The sequence below is a fragment of the Mesoplodon bidens genome (genome assembly GCF_964165515.1).
Source record: "Mesoplodon bidens genome assembly, chromosome: 1".
NCBI classification, from domain to species: Eukaryota; Metazoa; Chordata; class Mammalia; order Artiodactyla; family Ziphiidae; genus Mesoplodon; species Mesoplodon bidens.
Window position 1 is genome coordinate 184,484,100 of NC_138176.1, and position 23,298 is coordinate 184,507,397.

General features: G+C 38.4%; 1 pseudogene across 1 annotated transcript; it reads right to left on the reverse strand.

Annotated features, from left to right (window-relative positions):
* Window positions 1–17,417: 17,417 nt before the first annotated feature.
* LOC308618480 (solute carrier family 25 member 16-like) lies at window positions 17,418–18,331 on the reverse strand (annotated as a pseudogene). Its single transcript has one exon. The product of its transcript is annotated as a solute carrier family 25 member 16-like (transcript).
* Window positions 18,332–23,298: the final 4,967 nt, after the last annotated feature.

Sequence of the window (23,298 nt, forward strand, 5' to 3'; positions counted from 1 at the left end):
TCCCCTTTTATGGCTGTTAGTATTTGCCTTATGTATTGAGGTGCTCCTATGTTGGGTGCATAACTATTTACAATTGTTATATCTTCTTCTTGGATTGATCCCTTGATCATTATGTAGTGTCCTTCTTTGTCTCTTCTAATAGTCTTTATTTTAAAGTCTATTTTGTCTGATATGAGAATTGTTACTCCAGCTTTCTTTTGATTTCCATTTGCATGGAATATTTTTTTAATGTTACCACCTTCTGACCAAAAACTTTCTGCAGCAAAATTCATGAAGCCTGGACAACAATCATCGTGGCTCCGGTTTAAGATGACATTAAGATGGTAAAAGGGAAATCTTATGGGAAGAGGGTTGAGAATGACAAATGACCACCAGACTACTCAGAGCCACCTTGATTCTCAGGAGCTGCTATATGTGTTGATTCAAAGGCAGATAACTGAACTGGAAGGGCAAGGTTCTGTCAGTGGAGGGCCCTGTGACTGGTTCTTGTAAACACGTTTCAACAATGCTGGTGATCTTAACAGCCCTCATTTCAGTGCACTACTTCACTACCCTAAACTAAGGAAATTCAGCTCATTCTTTGCAATAGGAAGGCCATGTAAATAAATGCCATAAAGTGAGTATGCTATAAATGTAACCTGAGAAATGGCTAAATCTTTTAGATGTGAACTATGTACCGTGTACATAAGCACAACTAATCTTCATGCCAATGCAATAAAGTAAATGCTGTCATCTCCTCATTCAGAAAAAGGCAATCAGCAACCCTTCTAGGAAGCTTCTGAGTGCTGACCTTGGCCTCCTTGCTACCTATGTACTCCTTTGAGACACAGATGGGCTGTGTAATTGGCCAAACTGCCAATGGTTAATAAAAAACCACGAGAGAGGGAGAAAGTGGGAACCTTTAGTTCTACTGAAAGGTAGGTTGCCAGATAAAATACAGGATGGATGCCCTGATCAACTTGTATTGCAGGTTAACAGTGGATAACTTTATAGTGAAAGTGTATATACTAAAAAAACTTATATATGTATAAAAATGGGTATATTTACACAGAGTTTCCTCTTTTTCTGTGGGCCCATGCTGAAGAGCAGTCACTGGATAAGGGCCAACACAGAGGATGCAAACTCCTAGGCACTTCCAGGTCCAGAGTCCAGTGACAGGCCTCAGAAGAAGAGAAAAGTGTGAGCTATTGGAAACCAATGCAAACTGAAATTGGGAGAGACAGAAATGCTAAAAAGGGTTCAACTGAATCCGGATGGAACACCAATAGTGTGTGCTAGAATCCAGCCACCATCTTGAAGATGTGACAGGTAGGAATAAACTTAGTGAGACTTGAATAGATGTGAGAAGTGCACAAGGTGGTCACAGTTTGGGGGGAAACCTATAACAATGTTAGTAGGCTAGCTATAGCCCCCAATGCTGCACTTGGTCCTGAGGCCATACATAATTTTTATTTTTCTTCCTTTATATTCTAGATTATCTGCCCCTTTGTCTAGTATTTTTGCTGTGCTAGAGCACTTGCCTGGTGGCCTAGACCTTTATCTTGAGTCTCTTATTACCAGAAGGGGCCATTGCCTTCATGGATGGATATATATGATCCTAGCCATGTCACTACTATTTCTACCATCAGCTCTGGCCTAAAGAGAGCCACTACTGACGTCAAACAAAATCACATATTGCAGGAGAAGGAACTTCCCAGTGATGATAGTATCCCATGCACCCACACATTCCTGATGGCCTTGGTGACACAGTGCTTTAGTGCGAATTGCTGGTTCAGGAGTGTTTTAATTTTTACATATTTGAATTTTCCAGTTTTCCTCTTGTTGATTTCTAGTCATACCATGTGGTCAGGAAAGATACCTGGTATGACTTCAACCTTTTAAAATCTTCTGGGACTTGTTTTGCGGCCTATCCTATGATCTACCCTGGGGAATGTTTCACGTATGCTAGAGAAGAATGAGTATTTTGCTGCCCTTGGATGGAATTTCTGTAAATATCTGTTAGGTCCATTTGGTCTAAAGTATACTTCAAGTTCAATGTTTACTTACTGATTTTCTGTTTGGATGATCTATGCATTGTTGAAAGTGGGGTATTGAAGTCCCTTACTATTATTGTATTGTTGTCTGTCCCTTCATATATGTTAGTGTTTGTTTAATGTAGTTAGGTTCTCTGATGTTGGGTGCATATATATTTATGATTATTATAGACTCTTGATGAGTTGACCCTTTTATCATTATACAGTGACTTTCTTTGTGTCTTGTAATAGTTTGGACTTAAAGTCTGTTTTGTCTGTTTGGTCTGATATAAGTATAGCTACCCCTGCTCTTTCGGTTTCCACTTGCATGAAATACTTTTATCCATCCCTTCACTTTGAGCATATGCATGTCCTTGAAGCTGAAGTCTCTTGTAGGCAGCATATATTTAGGTCTAGTTTCTTTTTTTGTTGGTTTTGTTTTAATTCATCCAGTCACTTTGTGCCTTTTGATTGGAGAATAATCACTTACATCTAATGTAATTATTGGTAGGTCAGGACTTATTGTTGCCATCTTGTTAACTGTTTTCTGTGCTTTAGTAGTTCCTTTGTTCTTTTCTTCCTCTCTTGCTGTCTTCCATTTGAGCTGATAATTTGCCATAGTGGTATACTTTGATCCTGTTTATCTTGTGTATATCTACTATAGGTTTTTGTTTTGTGGTTACCCTGTGGCTTACTTGAAATATTTTATAGATATAATAGTCTATTTTATGCTGACAGCAACTTAACTTTGATTGCGTACAAAAACTAACTTTTTACTTGCCCAAACAGTTTTGTTTTTAATGTCACACATTACATGTTTTTATGTTGTATATTTACTAAAAATTATGTAGCTATAGCTATTTTTTTTTTTTTTTTGGTGGTACGTGGGCCTCTCACTGTTGTGGCCTCCCCTGTGCAGAGCTCAGGCTCTGGACACACAGGCTCAATGGCCATGGCTCACAGGCCTAGCCGCTCTGCAGCATGTGGGATCTTCCCAGACCAGGGCACGAACCCGTGTCCCCTGCATTGGCAGGCAGACTCTCAACCACTGCGCCACCAGGGAAGCCCTATATCTATTTTTAATACTTTTGTCCTTTAAAATTTTTTTTGAATTTTATTATTAGTTTTTATACAGCAGGTCCTTATTAGTTATCTATTTTATACATATTAGTGTATATATGTTAATCCCAGTCTCCCAATTCATCACACCACCACAACCCCCTACCCCCGCTTTCCCCCCTTGGTGTCCATATGTTTGTTCTCTACACCTGTGTCTCTATTTCTGCCTTGCAAAGTGGTTCATCTGTACCATCTTTCTAGATTCCACATTTATGCGTTAATATGTTTGTTTTTTTTCTTTCTGGCTTACTTCATTCTGACAGTCTCTAGATCCATCCATGTCTCTACAAATGACCCAATTTCGTTTCTTTCTATGGCTGAGTAATATTCCATTGTATGTATGTACCACATCTTCTTTGTCCATTCGTCTTCTGATGGGCATTTAGGTTGCTTCCATGACCTGGCTATTGTAAATAGTGCTGCAATGAACATTGGGTGCATGTGTCTTTTTGAAGTATGGTTTTCTCTGGGTATATGCCCAGTACTGGGATTGCTGGGTCATATGGTAATTCTAATTTTAGTTTTTTCAGGAACCTCCATATTGTTCTCCATAGTGACTGTATCAATTTACGTTCTCACCAACAGTGCAAGAGGGCTCCCTTTTCTCCACACCCTCTCCAGCATTTGTTGTTTATAGATTTTCTGATGATGCCCATTCTAACTGGTGTGAGGTCATATTTCATTGTAGCTTTGATTTGCATTTCTCTAATAATTAGCGATATTGATCAGCTTTCAATGTGCCTCTTGGCCATCTGTATGTATTCTTTGGAGAAATGTCTATTTAGGTCTTCTACTCATATTCTGATTGGGTTGTTTGGTTTTTCGATATTGAGCTTCATGAGCTGTTTTTATATTATAGAGAATAATCCCTTGTCAGCTGATTCATTTGCAAATATTTTCTAGCATTCTGTGGGTTGTCTTTTCATTTTGTTTATGGTTTCCTTTGCTGTGGAAATGCTAAGTTTAATTAGTTTCCATTTGTTTATTTTTGTTTTTATTTTTATTACTCTAGGAGGTATATCGAAAAAGATCTTGCTATGATTTATGTCAAAGAGTTTTCTGCCTATGTTTTCCTCTAAGAGTTTTATAGTGTCCAGCCTTACATTTTGGTCTTTAATCCATTTTGAGTTTATTTTTCTACATGGTGTTAAGGAGTGTTCTAATTTCATTCTTTTACATGTAACTGTCCAGTTTTCCCAGCACCACTTATTGAAGAGACTGTCTTTCTCCATTGTATATCCTTGCCTCCTTTGTCATAGATTAGTTGACCACAGGTGAGTGGGTTTATCTCTGGGCTTTCTATCCTGTTCCATTGATCTCTATTTCTGTTTTTGTGCCATTACCATCCTGTCTTGATTACTGTAGCTTTGTGGTATAGTCTGAAGTCAGGGAGTCTGATTCCTCCAGCTCCACATTTTTCCCTCAAGATTGCTTTGGCTATTTGGGGTCTTTTGTGTCTCCATACAAATTTTAAGAATTTTTCTTCTAGTTCTGTAAAAAATGCCATTGGTAATTTGATAGGGATTGCATTGAATCTGTAGGTTTTTTTTTTCTCAAAAAGGACTAAACTGGTTTTAATGGTACTGTGAGCTGCTTTCCCCCAGCACATGGAGCAGAAGCTCTTACCTTACAGAAAAATCTTTTAGAAACCATACACAGACTCTAGCAAAACCCTTGTCTGTTGTAACAGTCTTTATTTTAAACTCTATTTTATGTGATATGAGTATTGGTACCGCAGCTTTCTTTTGATTTCCATTTGCATGGAATATCTTTCCATCCCCTCACTTTCAGTCTGTATGTGTCCCTAGGTCTGAAGTGGGTCTCTTATAGACATCATATATATGGGTCTTGTTTTTGTATCCATTCAGTTAGTCTGTGTCTTTTCATTGGAGCATTTAATGCATTCACGTTTAAGGTAGTTATTAATATGTATGTTCCTATTACCATTTTCTTAATTGTTTTGTGTTTGTTGTTGTAGGTCCTTTTCTTCTCTTCTGTTTCCCAGTTAAAGAAGTTCCTTCAGCATTTGTTGTAGACCTGGTTTGGTTGTGCTGAATTCTCTTAGCTTTTTCTTGTCTGTAAAGCTTTTCATTTCTCTGTGGAATCTGAATGAGAACCTTGCTGGGTAGAGTCAACTTGGTTGTAGGTTCATCTTGGTTGGAGTTCTTCCATCTTCTCACTTTAAATATATCGTGCCATTCCCTTCTGGCTTGTGGAGTCTCTGCTGAGAAATCAGCTGTTAACCTTATGGGAGTTCCCTTGTAAGTTATTGGTCATTTTTCCCTTGTTGCTTTTAATAATTCTTCTTCATCTGTTTCTAAATTTTTTAATTAAAAAAAATTTTAAACATCTTTATTGGAGTATAATTGCTTTACAATGGTGTGTTAGTTTCTGCTTTATACCAAAGTGAACCAGGTATACATATACATATATCCCCATATCTCCTCCCTCTTGTGTCTCCCTCTCACCCTCCCTGTCCCACCCCTCTAGCTGGTCACAAAGCACCGAACTGATCTCCCTGTGCTATGTGGCTGCTTCCAACTAGCTATGTATTTTATATTTGGTAGTGTATATATGTCCATGCCACTCTCACTTCATCCCAGCTTACCCTTCCCCTCCCCATGTCCTCAAGTCCATTCTCTACATCTGCATCTTTATTCCTGTCTTGCCCCTAGGTTCTTCATAATCATTTTTTTCTTTAGATTCCATATATATGTGTTAACATACAGTATTTGTTTTTCGCTTTCTGACTTACTTCACTCTGTATGACAGATTCTAGGTCCATCCACCTCACTACAAATAACTCAATTTCGTTACTTTTTATGGCTGAGTAATATTCCATTGTATATATGTGCCACATCTTCTTTATCCATTCATCTGTCGATGGACACTTAGGTTGCTTCCATATCCTGGCTATTATAAATAGAGCTGCAATGAACATTGTGGTACATGACTCTTTTTGAATTATGGTTCTCTCAGGGTATATACCCAGTAGTGGGATTGCTGGCTCGTATGGTAGTTTCATTTTTAGCTTTTAAAGGAACCTCCATACTGTTCTCCATAGTGGCTGTATCAGTTTACATTCCCACCAACAGTGCACGAGGGTTCCCTTTTCTCCACCCCCTTTCCAGCATTTATTTCTTGTAGATTTTTAATGATGTCTGCTCTGACTGGTGTAATATGATACCTCATTGTTGTTTTGATTTACATTTCTCTAATGATTAGGGATGTTTAGCATCCTTTCGTGTGTTTGTTGGCAATCTGTATATCTTCTTTGGAGAAATGTCTATTAGGTGTTCTGCCCATTTTTGGATTGGGTTGTTTGTTTTTTTGATATTGAGCTGCATGAGCTGCCTGTAAATTCTGCAGATTAATCCTTTCTCAGTTGCTTCATTTTCAAATATTTTCTCCCATTCTGAGGGTTGTCTTTTCATCTTGTTTATGGTTTCCTTTGCTGTGCAAAAGCTTAAGTTTCATTAGGTCCCACTTGTTTATTTTTGTTTTTATTTCCATTTATCTAGGAGGTGGGTCAAAAAGCATCTTGGTATGATTTATGTCGTAGACTGTTCTGCCTATGTTTTCCTCTAAGAACTTTACAGTGTCTGGCCTTTCATTTAGGTCCTTAATCCATCTTGAGTTTCTGTGTATGGTGTTAGGGAGTGTTCTAATTTCATTGTTTTACATGTAGCTGTCTAGTTTTCCCAGCACCAATTATTAAATGGCTGTCTTTACTCCATTGTATATTCTTGCTTTCTTTATCAAAAATAATGTGACAATGTGTGCCTGGTTTTATCTCAGGGCTTTCTATCCTGTTCCATTGATCTATCTTTCTGTTTTAGTGCCAGTACCATACTGTCTTGATTACTGTACCTTGTAGTATAGTCTGAAGTCAGGGAGCCTGATTCCTCCAGCTCCATTTTTCATTCTCAAGATTGCTTTGGCTATTTGGGGTCTTTTGTGGTTCCATACAAATTGTAAGATTTTTTTTGTTCTAGTTCTGTGAAAAATGCCATTGGTAGTTTGATAGGGATTGCATTGAATCTGTAGCTTGCTTTGGGTAGTAGAGTCATTTTCACAACGTTGATACTTCCAATCCAAGAACATGGTATATCTCTCCATCTGTTTGTATCATCTTTAATTTCTTTCATCCGTGTCTTATAGTTTTCTGCATACAGGTCTTTTGTCTCCTTAGGTAGGTTTATTCCTAGACATTTTATTCTTTTTGTTGCAATGGTAAATGGGAGTGTTTCCTTAATTTCTTTTTCTGATCTTTCATTGTTAGTGTATAGGAATGCAAGAGATTTCTGTGCATTACTTTTTTATCCTTGCAACTTTACCAGATTCATTGATTAGCTCTAGTAGTTTTCTGGTGGCATCTGTAGGATTCTCTATGTATAGTATCATGTCATCTGCAAACAGTGACAGTTTTACTTCTTTTCTGATTTGGATTCCTTTTATTCCTTTTTCTTCTCTGATTTATGTGGCTAAAACTTCCAAAACTGTGTTGAATAATAGTGGTGAGAGTGGGCAACCTAGTCTTGTTCCTGATCTTAGTGGAAATGGTTTCAGTTTTTCGCCATTGAGAATGATGTTGACTATGGTTTTGTCATATATGGCCTTTATTCTGTTGAGTTAAGTTCCCTCTATGCCTACTTTCTGGAAAGTTTTTATCATAATGGGTGTTGAATTTTGATAAAAGCTTTTTCTGCATCCATTGAGATGATCATGGTTTTTCTCCTTCAGTTTTTTAATATGGTTTATCACACTGATTTTGCATATATTGAAGAATGCTTGCTTTCCTGGGATAAACCCCACTTGATCATGGTGTATGATCCTTTTAATGTGCTGTTGGATTCTGTTTGCTAGTATTTTGTTGAGGACATTTGCATCTATGTTCATCAGTGATATTGGCCTGTAGTTTTCTTTCTCTGTGACATCCTGGCCTGGTTTTTGTATCAGGGTGATGGTGGCCTTGTAGAATGAGTTTGGGAGTGTTCCTCCCTCTGCTGTATTGTGGAAGAGTTTGAGAAGGATAGGTGTTAGCTCTTCTCTAAATGTTTGATGGAATTTGCCTGTGAAGCCATCTGGTCCTGGGCTTTTGTTTGTTTGAAGATTTTTAATCACAGTCTCAATTTCATTGTTTGTGATTGATCTGTTTATATTTTCTATTTCTTCCTGGTTCGGTCTTGGAAGGTTGTGCTTTTCTAAAAATTTGTCCATTTCTTCCAGATTTTTCATTTCATTAGCATATAGTTGCTTGTAGTAATCTCTCATGATCCTTTGTATTTCTGCAGTATCAGTAGTTACTTCTTTTTCATTTCTAAATCTATTGATTTGAGTCTTCTGCCTTTTTTTGTTGATGAGTCTGGCTCATGGTTTATCAATTTTGTTTATCTTCTCAAAGAACCAGCTTTTAGGTTTTTATTGTTTGTTTGTTTGTTTTTTATGGCACGTGGGCCTCTCACTGTTGTGGCCTCTCCCGTTGTGGAGCACAGGCTCCAGACATACAGGCTCAGCAGCCATGGCTCACAGGCCTCGCCGCTCCATGGCATGTGGGATCTTCCCGGACTGGGGCATGAATCCGTGTCCCCTGCATCGGCAGACAGACTCTCAACCACTGTGCCACCAGGGAAGCCCCCAGCTTTTAGTTTTATTGATCTTTGGTATTGTTTTCATTTTTTTTCATTTATTTATGATCTGACCTTTAAGATTTTGTTCCTTCTGCTAATTTTGGGGGTTTCTTTTTGTTGTTCTTCTTTCTCTAATTGCTTTAGGTGTAATGTTAGGTTGTTTATTTGAGATATTTCTTGTTTCTTGAGGTAGTATTGTTTTGCTATAAACTTCCCTCTTAGAACTGCTTTTGTTGCATCCCATTGGTTTTGGGTCATCGTGTTTTCATTGTCATTTGCTTCTAGGTATTTTTTTATTTCCTCTTTGATTTTTTCAGTGATCTCTTGGTTGTTAAGTCACGTATTGTTTAGCCTCCATGTGTTTGTAGTTTTTACAGATTTTTTTTCCTGTAATTGATATCTAGTCTCATAGCATTGTGGTCAGAAAAGATACTTGATAGTATTTCAGTTTTCTCAAATTTTCCAAGGCCTGATTTGTGACCGAAGATGTGATTTATCCTGGAGAATGTTCCATAAGCACTTGAGAAGAAAGTGTATTCTGTTTTTGAATGGAATGTCCTGCAAATATCAATTAAGTCCGTCTTGTTTAATGTAGCATTTAAAGATTGTGTTTCCTTATTTATTCATTTTGCATGATTTGTCAATTGGTGAAAGTGGGGTGTTAAAGTCCCCTAGTATGATTGTGTTACTGTAGATTTCCCCTTTTATGGCTGTTAGCATTTGCCTTATGTATTGAGGTGCTCCTATGTTGGGTGCCTAAATATTTACAGTTGTTATATCTTCTTCTTGGATCGATCCCTTAATCATTATGTAGTGTCTTTCTTTGTCTCTTGTAATAGTGTTTATTTTAGAGTCTATTTTTTCTGATATGGGTATTGCTACTCCAGCTTTCTTTTGATTTCCATTTGCATGGAATATGTTTTTCTATCCCCTCACTTTCAGTCTTTTTGTGTCCCTATGTCTGAAGTGGGTCTCTTGTAGACAGCATATATACGGGTCTTGTTTTTGTATCCATTCAGCCAGTCTGTGTCTTTTGGCTGGAGTATTTAATCCATTTACATTTAAGGTAATTATCGATATGTATGTTCCTATTTCCATTTTCTTAATTGTTTTGGGTTTCTTATTGTAGGTCTTTTCCTTTTCTTGTGTGTCCTGCCTAGAGAAGTTCATTTAGCATTTGTTGTAAAGCTGGGTCAGGGATGCTGAATTCTCTTAGCTTTTGCTTGCCTGTAAAGCTTGTCATTTCTCTGTGGAATCTGAATGAGATCCTTGCTGGGTACAGTAATCTTGGTTGTAGGTTTTTCCCTTTAATCACTTTAAATATGTCTTGCCACTGCCTTCTGGCTTGCAGAGTTTCTGCTGAAAGATCAGCTGTTAACCTTATGGGGATTCCCTTCTATGTTATCTGTTGCTTTTCCCTTGCTGCTTTTAATATATTTTTCTTTGTATTTGTATTTGATATTTTAATTAATATGTGTCTTGGCCTGTTTCTCCTTGGATTTATCCTGTATGGGACTCTCGGCACTTCCAGGTCTTGTCCATTTTCTTTCCCATATTAGGGAAGTTTTCAACTATAATCTCTTCAAATATTTTCTCAGTCCCTTTCTTTTTCTCTTCTTATTCTTGGACTGCTGTGATTCGAATATTGGTGCGTTTAATGTTGTCTCAGATGTGTCTGAGATTGTCCTCAATTCTTTTCATACTTTTTTCTTTATTCTGCTCTGTGGTAGTTATTTCCACTATTTTATCTTCCAGGTCACTTATCCATTCTTCTGCCTCAGTTATTCTGGTATTGATTCCTTCTAGAGAATTTTTAATTTCATTTATTTTGTTGTTCATGTTTGTTTGTTTGCTCTTTAGTTCTTCTAGGTCCTTATTAAACGTTTCTTGTATTTTCTCCATTCTATTTCCAAGATTTTAGATCATCTTTATTATCACTACTCTGAGTTCTTTCTCAGGTAGACTACCTATTTCCTCTTCATTTGTTTGGTTTGGTGGGTTTTTACCTTGCTCCGTCATCTGCTGTGTGTTTCTCTGTCTTCTCATTTTTCTTAACTTACTGTGTTTGGGGTCTCCTTTTCGCAGGCTGCAGGTTCATAGTTCCCGTTATTTTTGGTGTCTGCCCCCAGTGGCTAAGGTTTGTTCACTGGTTTGTGTAGGCTTCCTGGTGGAGGGGAGTAGTGCCTATGTTCTGGTGGATGAGGCTGGATCCTGTCTTTTTGGTGGACAGGGCCGTATCCAGTGGTGTGTTTTGGGGTGTCTGTGACCTTATTATGATTTTAGGAAGTGTCTCTTCTAATGGGTGGGGTCGTGTTCCTATCTTGCTTGTTGTTTTTGATAGGGTGTCCAGCACTGTAGCTTGCTGGTTGTTGAGTGGAGCTGGGTCTTAGCATTGAGCTGGAGATCTCTGGGAGAGCTTTTGCCATTTGGTCCACCAGAGACTTTCTAGCTTCACGCAATATCAATGTCCTGAACTCAGGTCTCCCACATCAGAGACACAGGCCTGACCCCAGCTGGAGCACCAAGACAGTGTCAGCCACATGGCTCAGAAGAAATAGGAGAAAAAAAGAAAGAAAGGAAATAAAATAATAAAATTAAAAAAATAAAAAGAAAAAAAAAGAGCAACCAAACTATAAAACAAATCCTCCACCAATGATAACAAGTGCTAAAAACTATACTAAAAAATATAAATAAAAATAAACCAAAAAAAATGGACAGATAGATCCCTAGGACAAATGGTAAAAGCAATGCTATACAGACAAAATCCCACAAAGAAGCATACACATACACACTCACAAAAAGAGAAAAAGGAAAAAATACATATATATATATCATTGCTCCCAAAGTCCACTGCCTCAATTTTGGGATGATTCGTTTTCTATTCACGTATTCCACAGATGCAGCATTCATCGAGTTGATTGTGGAGATTTTATCCACTGTTCCTGAGGTTGCTGGGAGAGATTTCCCTTTCTCTTCTTTGCTTGCACAGCTCCTGGGGTTCAGCTTTGGATTTGGCCCTGCCTCTGCATGTAGGTCACCTGAGGGCATCTGTTCTTCACTCAGAGAGGACAGGGTTAAAGTAGCAGCTGATTAGGGGGCCCTGGCTCACTCAGGCTCACTCAGGCTGGGGGGAGCGAGGGGTACGGTATGTGGGGTGAGCCTGCGGTGGCAGAGGCCAGTGTGACATTCCAACAGCCTGAGGTGCACCATGTGTTCTCCTGGGGAAGTTGTCCCTGGATCATGGGACCCTGGCAGTGGCGGGCTGCACAGGCTCCCAGGAGGGGAGGTGTGGATAGTGACCTGTGCTTGCACACAGGCTTCTTGGTGGCTGCAACAGCAGCCTTTGCATTTCATGCCCGTCTCTGGTGTCCATGCTGATAGCTGTGGCTCGCGTCCATCTCTGGAGCTCGTTTAGGTGGTGCTCTGAATCCCCTCTCCTTGAGCACCCCAATACAATGGTCTCTTGCCTCTTAGGCAGTTCCAGACTTTTTCCTGGACTCCCTCCCTGTTAGCTATGGTGCACTAGCCCTGTTCAGGCTGTGTTCACACAGCCAACCCCAGTCCTCTCCCTGGGATCCAACCTCCAAAGCACGAGCTTCAGTTCCCAGCCTCCACCCACCCCAGTGGGTGAGCAGACAAGCCTCTCAGGCTGGTGAGTGCTGATCTCTGTGTGGGAATCGCTCCGCTTTGCCCTCTGCACCCTTGTTGCTGTGCTCTCCTCCATGACTCCGAAGCTTCCCCCGCCCCCCCACCCCCCATCTATGCCAGTGAAGGGGTTCCTAGTGTATGGAATCCTTTCCTTCTTCACAGCTCCCTCCCACTGGTGCAGGTCCCATCCCTATTCTTTTGTCTCTGTTTTTTCTTGTTTCTTTTTCCTTACCTGGGTACGTGGGGAGATTTTTGCCTCTTGGCAAGCTGAGGTCTTCTGCCAGTGTTCAGTAGGTGTTCTGTAGGAGCTGTTGCACATGTAGATGTATTTATGATGTATTTGTGGGGAGGAAGGTGATCTCTACATCTTACTCTTCTGCCATCTTGAATGTCTTTCTCCTCTTTGTCTTTAATTTTTGTCAGTTTGATTACTATGTATCTTGGTGTGTTTCTCCTTGGGTTTATCCTGCCTGGGACTCTCTGTTCTTCCTGGACTTGGGTGGCTATTTTGTTTCCCATGTTAGGGAATTTTTTGACGATAATCTCTTCAAATATTTTCTTGGGTCCTTTCTGTCTCTCTTCTCCTTCTGGAATCCCTATAATGTGAATGTTGGTGCATTTAATGTTGTCCCAGAGGTCTCTTATGCTGTCTTCATTTCTTTTCATTCTTTTTTCTTTATCCTGTTCCACAGCAGGAATTCTGCCCTTCTGTCTTCCAGGTCACTTATCCGTTCTTCTGCCTCAGTTATTTTGCTACTGATTCACTCTAGTGTATTTTTCATTTCAGTTACATTATTGTTCATTTGTTTGTTCTTTAATTCTTCTAGGTCTTTGTTAAACATTTCTTGCAACTTCTCGATCTTTGCCTCCATTCTTTTTCCAAGGTCCTGGATCATCTTCACTATCATTATTCTGAATTCTTTTTCTGGAAGGTTGCCTATCTCCACTTCATTTAATTATTTTTCTGAGGTTTAACTTATTTCTTCATCTGGTACATAGCTCTTTGCATTTTTATTTTATCTTTCTGTGAATGTGGTTTTCTTTCCACAGGCTGCAGGGTTGTAGTTCTTCTTGCTTCTGCTGTCTTCCCTCTGTTGGATGAGGCTATCTAAGAGGCTTGTGCAAGCTTCCTGATGGGAGGGACTGGTGGTTGTTAGAGCTGGGTGTTGCTCTAGTGGGTAGAGTTCAGTAAAACTTTAATCTGCTTGTCTGCTCATGGGTGGGTCTGAGTTCCCTCCCTGTTGGTTGTTCGGCCTGAGGCGACACAGCATTTGAGTCTACAGGCTCTTTGGTGTGGCTAATGGCAGACGCCAGGAGGGCTCATGCCAAGGAGTACTTCCCAGAACTTCTGCCACAAGTGTCCTTATCCCCGCAGTGAGCCATTGCCACCCCCGCCTGTGCAGGACACCCTCCAACACTAGCAGGTAGGTCTGGTTCAGTCTCTATGGGGTCACTGCTTCTTCCCCCTGGGTCCTTATGCACACACTACTTTGTGTGTGTCCTAAGAGTGAAGTCTCTGTTTCCCCCAGTCCTGTCAAAGTCCTGCAATCAAATCCCACTAGCCTTCAAAGTCTGATTCTCTGGGAATTCTTCCTACAGTTGCCAGACCCCCAGTTTGGGAAGCCTGATGAGGGGCTCAGAACCTTCACTCCAGTGAGTGGACTTCTGTGGTATAATTGTTCTGCAGTTTGTGAGTCACCCACCCAGCAGTTATGGGATTTGATTTTATTGTGATTGCACCCCTTCTACCATCTCATTGTGGCTGCTCCTTTACTTTGGATGTGGGGTATCTTTTTTGGTGAGTTCCAGTGTCGTCTTCTTAATGATTGTTCAGCAGTTAGCTGTGATTCCCATGCTCTCACAAGAGGGAGTGAGCACATGTCCTTCTATTCTGCCATCTTGAACCAATCTCCTCTTTAACCTTTTTGAATAAAATTTATTTTTAATATCCTATGTATTCTATAACAGACATAGAATGCAAAATTTTGTTTTAAAAAATCTGCAGTCTTTTTATTGGTAAGCTGAGATATTTTATACATTTAAATTTTCTTGAGATTTGATGACAGTATTTAGATACATTTGTAGCCCAGAAATTAAAATATACAAAATAGTTCTAGGAACACATGTATTTTTACCTGTATGTACACTTATAAATCATACAAAGGTACATATTTATTTTAAACTAAAAACTTTGAAAGTGAAACCAGTTCATCTAATTTTTACCAAGGTATGACAAGAAATATTTTATGCAAAAAATAAAAATTGAAGCAGAAATAAGACTTTCAACTTATGATTTTTTTAAGACATTAGAAAACTATTCTACAAATTGCTATTTCTGAGGACAGAGCCATAACTGTTCCCCTTGTGTTTTAGTCATGCTTGTGATAAAACATTAAAAAGTACTCTAAACACAAGAAATGGAATTCTTACATTTTAAACCATTTTAATATAAAGGATAGCAATTCAAATCATATTTTACATTTCTACTTAAGTTTACATTGCACTAAAATTATTTTACAGGGATGAACTAGTTGATGTATCATGACATAATACCTTAGAAATGTTCTTTGATGTTCACATCTATATTAGTGGATATTTCACAGTCCACTTAGATGATTTGGTGTATACTAAAAAATTTAACAGAAACAAATCTATAATGATAATGTGTTTTAAGAGCAAAGATACTCAGTATTTATTACTGCCTTTGGGAAATACACTAACTTTTTTTTTTAATGTTATTTATTTATTTATTTATTTATTTGTGTATTTATTTATTTATTTATCTATTTATGTCTGTGTTGGGTCATCTTTGTTGTGTGCAGGATTTCTCTAGCTGTGGCAAGCAGCAACTACTCTTTGTGGTGGTGAATGGCCTTCTCCTTGCAGTGGCTTCTCGTTGCAGAGCATGGGCTCTAAGTATGCAGGCTTCAGTAGTTATGGCATGTGGGCTCAGTACTTGTGGTTCACAGGCTCTAGAGCACAGGCTCAGTAGTTGTGGTGCATGGGCTTAGTTGCTCTGTGGCATGTGGGGTCTTCCTGGACCAGAGCTTGAACCCGTGTCCCCTACATTTGCAGGCGGATTCTTTTTTCTTTTTCTTCTTCTTCTTTTTTTATTAGTCTCTGCTTTACAACAAAGTGAATCAGTCATACATATACATCTGTTCCCACATCCCCTCCCTCCTGCGTCTCCCTCCCTCCCACCCTCCCCATCCCACCCCTCCAGGCGGCCACAAAGCACCGAGCCGATCCCCCCGCGCCATGCGGCCACCCCCCACCATCCATCCACCCCACGCCCGGCAGTGTATACACGTCCATGTGCAGGCGGATTCTTAAGCACTGTGCCACCAGGGAAGTCCCAATACATCAACTTTTAAAAACACATTTAAATCACTCATAGAAACTGGACATAACATTTGTGCAATTTCTGAAAATTCTTATTGTTGAGTCTCCACACAGCTACTTTTAAAAAATTTTTTTATTGAGAAATGAAGAGAAAGTGTCCTTTTATTTAGTAGAGCAGAATTACAAGAAGAGCAATATTAATAATACTTCAGTGTTGGCTTCTAAGCATGCTTCATATAACTTAAATTTTCAGTTCCCATGATTCTGCTGCAATATAACCAAGCCCATTTATAATAAGAACCGATGCCAGAGTCTTTGAAAATTATGATTACAATTAAAAACTGAATGGCATGATAAAACTAATGGCAACCTCTTTTTAAAATTGTAGTTGATTTACAGTATTGAGATAGTTTTGGGTGTATGGCAAAGTGATTTAGATATATATATAACTGAATGTATATATTTCAGATTATTTTCCATTATAAGTTATTATAAGATATTGAATACAGTTCCCTATGCTATATAGTAAATCTTTATTGCTTATCTATTTTACATGTACTACTGTGTATCTGTTAATCCCAAATTCCTAATTTATCCCTTCCCCCTTCCCTTTACCCTTTGTTTTCTGTCTGAGTCTGTTTCTCTTTTGTATGTAGACTCATTTGTATCATTTTTGGATTCCACATATAAGTGATATTACATAATAATTGTCTTTGACTTACTTCACTAAGCATAATGTTCTCTAGGTCCATCCATGTTGCTGCAAATGGCAATATTTCATTCCTTTTTATGGCTGAGTAATAATTCCACTGTATGTGTGTATATATATATATACATACATATATATGTATATATGTTATATATACATATATATACACATATATATATATACACATATATATATGTGTATATATATATATATATATATACACACACACCACTTCTTCTTAAGCCAATCATTTGTTGATGGGCACTTGGGTTGTTTCTGTATCTTAGCTATTGTAAACAGGGCTGAACATTGAGGTGCATGTATCTTTACTTTGTCTTTTCTGTATATACACCCAGGTGTGGGATTGCTGGGTCATATGGTAGCTCTACTTTTAGTTTTTTAAGTAAACTTTATGGCAACCTCTTGAACCATTTTAAGTTAGTTCTACTTCCAAATAACACTTAAAAAATTAATGTATTTATTATTATTATTTTTTTGGCTGCATTGGGTCTTCGTTGCTGCATGTGGGCTTTCTCTAGTTGCAGTGAGCAGGGGCTACTCTTTGTTGTCGTGCACGGGCTTCTCATTGTGGTGGCTTCTTTTGTTGTGGCACATGGGCTTAGTTGCTCTGCGGCATGTGGGATCTTCCTGGACCAGGGCTCAAACCCGTGTCCCCTGAATTGGCAGGCAGATTCTTAGCCACTGCACCAGGGAAGCCCCCAAATAACACTTTTAGCCAGCAACAGCTTATATATTTTTCAATGTTCTAAGATATAACTTTTGGCATCCAAAAGTATAAGTAAGCACTTTTGTGATGAATAAAATCAAGTGCTAAAATACCCATGGTTTCCTGTGACAGGGTATATATTCCCCTTCAAGTAATGTTCTCCCCCCAAATTAACATTTTATTTCTCCCTCAAAGAGTTTACTAAGGAAAAGAAATCACAACAACCTTTTTTAGTTGAGGAGAAAAAACTGCTTGATAAGTTCATGTACTGTAAAAGCAACTGCTTGAGAAAGAACACAGTGAATGTAATTAAGAGAGAAACCATGATATCCTTTTGAATTCTCTGCCATATAGATATACTTTATAGTCACCTCCATGGTATGGCACTTTTCAAATTCTGGAAGAACAGTCCTTAACTGCATTCACTGATGAGTTACATCAAATGGGTCGGATCTGTCTGTGTTATTTCTCTAGCAGCACCACCATAATGTAAGTTTATGTGAGTTTTCAAACTTCAGACGTTAGGGTAGTCTGAAGGTCTGCGAAGAAGGATGGGAGCATGGGAAAGGCACCAAAAGTAAAAAAAAAAAAAAAAAAAAAAAGAAACACTTGCACGAGGAGCCGTTCTTAATACAGCAGGCATCAGGCCTTTGTAAAATGCAAGGCACCTTCCTTTGCATAAATTGTTTTGAATGCATGAATAATTCCTGTATAGGTATGTGCTAGGCGTACTCTAACCACGTGAAGAGGGTAAGTACCGATAACTGATGTTAAACCTGCTATAGATGCAGCCATTCATCTGTGCACAGACCAGAAACTCCCAGCTTTGTAGTAATTAATGTTCTATAATGCTCAAAAGCGATAAACTGGATTGCACCATAGGGAACGATTTGGATCATCAATGCACCATTCCCTTTATACAATCCCCAAGGTATCCCTCCTTTGGGGAACAGCACGCAATGCAGCAAACACTCCCAAATGTTTGTAATGGTGATTGTGAGCTGGTAATAAAACCTTTGCTTGATATAAAGGAGCACCTGTTTTGGCACAGCGTCCAGCAACACCTGCAGCCAGGAAGGAGCACGGCCAGGAGAAGTCTCGGCCTGCGAGACTTCTAGATTCTGCCTGCCGCATTGCTAGAGGTGGGGTCGCCACAGCCAGTGCTGCCTCGGGAGACTTGGTAGCCAAATTACAAGCCAAGGGCCCTAACCATGGCCAGAGCGGGCAGTGACAGGGCACCAACCGCCTGTCAGGAGGGGTAGAGTCTGTCCTTTAACCTTTATACTAGAATTATGTGGTTATATGTCATCATATTATAGTATTAAGAGTATTCTAAATCTGACTATATACTTGGCTTTACCAGTGCAATGTGTATTTTCACGAGCTTACATATTAGTAGTTAGCATCCTTTCATATTAACTTGAAGAACTTTTTTCAGCATTTCTTCTAAGGCAGGTATAGTGGTGATGGATTCCCTCAGCTTTTGGTTGTTAAGAAAAGCTTTCTCTTCCCTTCATTTCTGAGGCATAACTTTGTTGGGTAAACAATTCTTGGTCGGCAGTTTCTATGTGACCATGCTGGTGCCTTGATTTTGGACTTCCCAGGTTCCAGAACTGTGAGAAATATGTTTATAAGCTATCCAGTTTGTGGTTTTTTGTTATTGCATCATGAATGGACTATATCAATCAAAATAGAATTGTCTATTGAAATTCTTTTTCTCTTGTAATGTCTTCTCCCCCCCCTTCATATATTACACACTTTGGTTTTGGTGATTGTTCCCATAAGCACTTTTATGCACATATATGTACCTCCTTATATACAGATATCTTTTCCAAATTGATCAATAAGATCATAATTGCACATGTTCAATATTTTTCCCCACTAAACAGGACATGGACAGGTTTCCAAGTCAGTATATAGTTACATTTGAGTATTTTTTAAATGCTGTATAAAACTGGATAGTATGGACATCGTAATTTTTTTCTAAACAACCTTTTCCATGTAATGAAAATCTTGGCTGTGTCCAGTTTTTAGCTCCCGTAAGCCTGTTCACTGGAAAAGTAACAAAACTATTTAAGGATACATATATATGTATATATATATATACATATATATATATACATATATATATACACACACACACACATATGTGTGTGTATATGTGTGTGTATATATGTGTACGTGTGTGTGTGTGTGTGTGTGTGTGTGTATATATATATATATATATATATATATATATATATATATATATATATATATATATAAAGAAAGATTCCTAGCAGTGTAATACAATCCTTTCAATTCAAGGAACTGAGCTTCAGAGGGCAAGAACTTTATCCAAAGCCAGATTTAAACCATGACTGATGCCAGTGATCAAAAAATTTCCATGAAATCCTGCCAGCCTTTCAGCTTATATAGTTAATAAGGAAGAAATGATTCTTACTAATGTGATTGATAGATTTCTTGAGAATAATTTTTGAAATCCAAGGCAGTAATTATCATGCATTTTCATCTTGTCACTCTTTTGCTAAGTATTGTTCTTATTTTGTAGAATAGAGAATTGAACCCCTGGGACTTCAGATTCTTTTTTCTTTTCTTTTCTCCTCTCTTCTTCTTTCCCTTCCCTCCCCCTCCCTCCCTCCCTCTCTTTCTTTTTCCTTCTTTGTTTCTTTCTTGGCTATTTGTCCAATGTTGCTCATAGGCATAATTTGAGTACTCTAGTACAATAGCCTATGTCTTGGGGTTACAAGAGAACTCTGAACAATGGGAGAGACAACAAGGAAATCAATGCTTCACAGTAGGGATAGGGTTAAATAGATAGCATGGCTGCAGGAGAAGGTGAAGAGTAAGCTCTACTTGGAGATGGACATAGTGGGTGATGCTTGAGTTGAGAATTGAAGGATGAGTGGACATTTATCAAGTGGGGAGGGCATGCTACTCATAAGGAACAGCATGCAAGTGCTTGGCGTTCTGAAAATAATTGGTATAATCAGGCAAATGTCTATTTTCTATCCTGGGATTGGCAGGAGTTGCAGTGGGAAGTAAGAAAAACCAAATCACAGAAGGCCTGCCCCCTGTTAAAACCTCGGTCTGTCCGCCTCCAATCTTGTCTCACATTGCAGTAATCATCTAGATGAGAGATGAGGGCCTAAGCTATGGAAAGAGATATGATAGATGTGAGAGATTTAAAGATTGAATCAATGCCAGCTGAAACTTAGCCAGGGTCCTAGTCCTGTTGAGCCTCAAACTAATTGGGAGACAATGGTCAGCCAAGAGATGGGAAAATTGGTAGTTATCCAATTTCTTGTCTGATTCAAGATTTCCTGAGTTACTTGATATATCCATATCCAAGGCACTTTTTCAGGGACAATAGAAGGCATTTAAGTATACTAATACTTGGGATTCTAAATTTCTTTTCAGGATAGTGTGAGAGTGGTCAAAACTTATAAACCACAAACCTAAGGAAGTAATGGGTTAGGGATAAAGTTCAAAGCTTGAATCCTGGTCATTCCTAATGTAAAAGGTTGCTAGGACTTGAGTCTTGGTATAATTTATTTTCAATGCAAAGGCACACAATGAATGATCTCTATTTTGCTTGTACTATACCATAGTAATTGAGGTATACTGAGCTAATCTCTTTGCTTGTGTTTCAAAAGGGAATAATGTAGAGGCACATTAATACCATCCCCACTCCTAAAATTCTCCCCTACTTTCTTTCTCTAACTTCACCAATGTGAAGCTCTATTCTATTTCCACACCAGCAGATTCCTGACTAATCAATTTCAAAAGTCTAAATGAATGATGTTCAGCTTAAAAACAAAATGACCCGCTGGCCCCTGTAAACAGAAAATAAACTTAATTCCATGAACTGCCCAATACCTTCTCATTTTCAGGAGCAGAAGGATCAGGCTCAGAAAATGTATAAATAGAGGCAGAGCTGAAAACTCCCCAGAGAAGCAACTGAAGATACAGGCATCAGTGCTAGGACCTCACGTAGCAGGCAATTCCACCATCAATAAATCTGAAACAAGCAACACGAAGAAATAAGGATACTGGAGAATTTTGACACTTTAATTAGTAGATGCAGCAAAGTGGATTCAAAATTTCACATGCAAGCATTTGATTAACAGAGCCGAGGTCATGTGCCCATGCCCGGTTACCAAGATGACAAGGAAAAGTTGAATATACCTTTGGACTTCTAGATTTGTAGCAGGAGGTAAGCTCTGTTAGATACCAAGACTCACACAGGACACAATAAGAAGGGGTTCATGCTGGGTATAATCTGTTGCCACACTAATGCTGCATTAAAAACTACACCAGACTTAGTGGCTTAAAAGAACCATTTATTATACTCACAAGACTATGGGTCCACTGGGTTTTTCTACTGGGTTTTGCTGGGCAATTCATTTGGTCCTGGCTGGGCTTACTCTGGTGATTGGCTTGCTGTTGGCTAGTCTTGAATGGTCTCAGCTGGCGTTACTGGCTCTGTTCTATGTATTTCATCTTCCAACCAAATTCCCTGGTCAAGTTCTCATGGCAAATGCATGGGTCTAATACCTAGGCTTGGAGTTGGCACACTGTCAGTTCTACCACATTCAATTGGCCAAGGTCCAGATCCTAGGAATGGGGAAATTGTGGTTCCTCCCATGAAGAGGTAGAACCTAAAACCAGTTCCAAAAATAGCCTCAATTCTCCACCTCTCCTATATCTATGCATTTTTTTTTTTTTTTTTACTTTTAGAATGATGGGCAAAGTATCTTGCCTACCACTTGACCTAGTCATCCAGCTTCTTTTCTATTCTCTGATATTATCGGTAATTATAGGTAAACATGTATGCATGGTCATATATTCACACAATTTTGGGCTTGATTATTTGCATTTCATGTAACTTGAAGTATATCCCATATTCATATGTGTATATATCTGTAGCGTTAATTCCTAAAAGTAGAATTACTGGGTCAAAGTGTATATGCATTTTAAAATCGGATAGTGACAAACAGCACTCCCTAAGAAACAGCACTTTTATATACTTTCCCACCTTGAAATCTATGCAGTTGTTTTTCCCAACTCCTTGCCAAAATGCCAATCATCAAGCCATTTTATATTATAAACATGATTTTTAAAAAAGGTATTTTAGTAAATTTTTAAATTTCAAATGTACAGAAAAGTTGCAATGACAGTAAAGTACAGCATATCCCCATCATCAAGATTCCCCAATTATTAATGTATTTGCTCTGCAAGCATCGCTATATGAATATCTATTGCCATTATTTGTTTTCTGAGCCACTTGAAAGCTAGTTGCTAACATGATGCCTCGTCACCTCTAAATCTAGTGCATATTTCTGGAACACAGAGAAAGACCCTCTCTTACTTATAAAGCAACAATGCAACCATCCAAATTAGGATATCAACACTGATAGAAAACTACTGTCCAGAAGTGATGCTGTGTTCTTCTCAGTGTATCACATCAGGAGGCACATGACATTGACCCATCCCACTACTGTTTATGTTAACCTTGATAACCTGCTCAAGTTGGGGTCTGAATTACAGGTGGAGAAGCCTGCCATTTCCTCCTTCTGGTGTCCTTCATAGTTGAGAAGTATTTTGTGGGAAGATTTCTAATAAGAAATGGGATATTGGCCTAGTTTCAAATTTCTATCTACCAGCCTTAACATCCATTGATAATTCCCACTTGAACCAATCAGCATTGTAATGGTTGCCAAATGGTTTGTTATTTTCCTCATTTCTTCTACATTTATTAGTTGATATTCAACTGTAAGGGAAAGCATTTCCTCCTCTCTCATATGTTAATATCAGTATGTACTTCTACAATTTTATTCAATGGATTGTAATCCATTACTGTCCTTTTAAAAAAATTTTATTATTATTATTATTATTATTATTATTTATTTTATTTTATTACTTTCTGCTTTATAACAAAGTGAATCAAAATTTTATTATTTTTAATTGAAGTATAGTTGATTTACAATATTGTAGTTCAGGTGTACAGCATAATGATTTAGTATTGCACATTCTACTTCATTATAGGTTATTACAAGATAATGGGATAATTCCCTGTGCTATACAGTATATCCTTTTCGCTTGTCTATT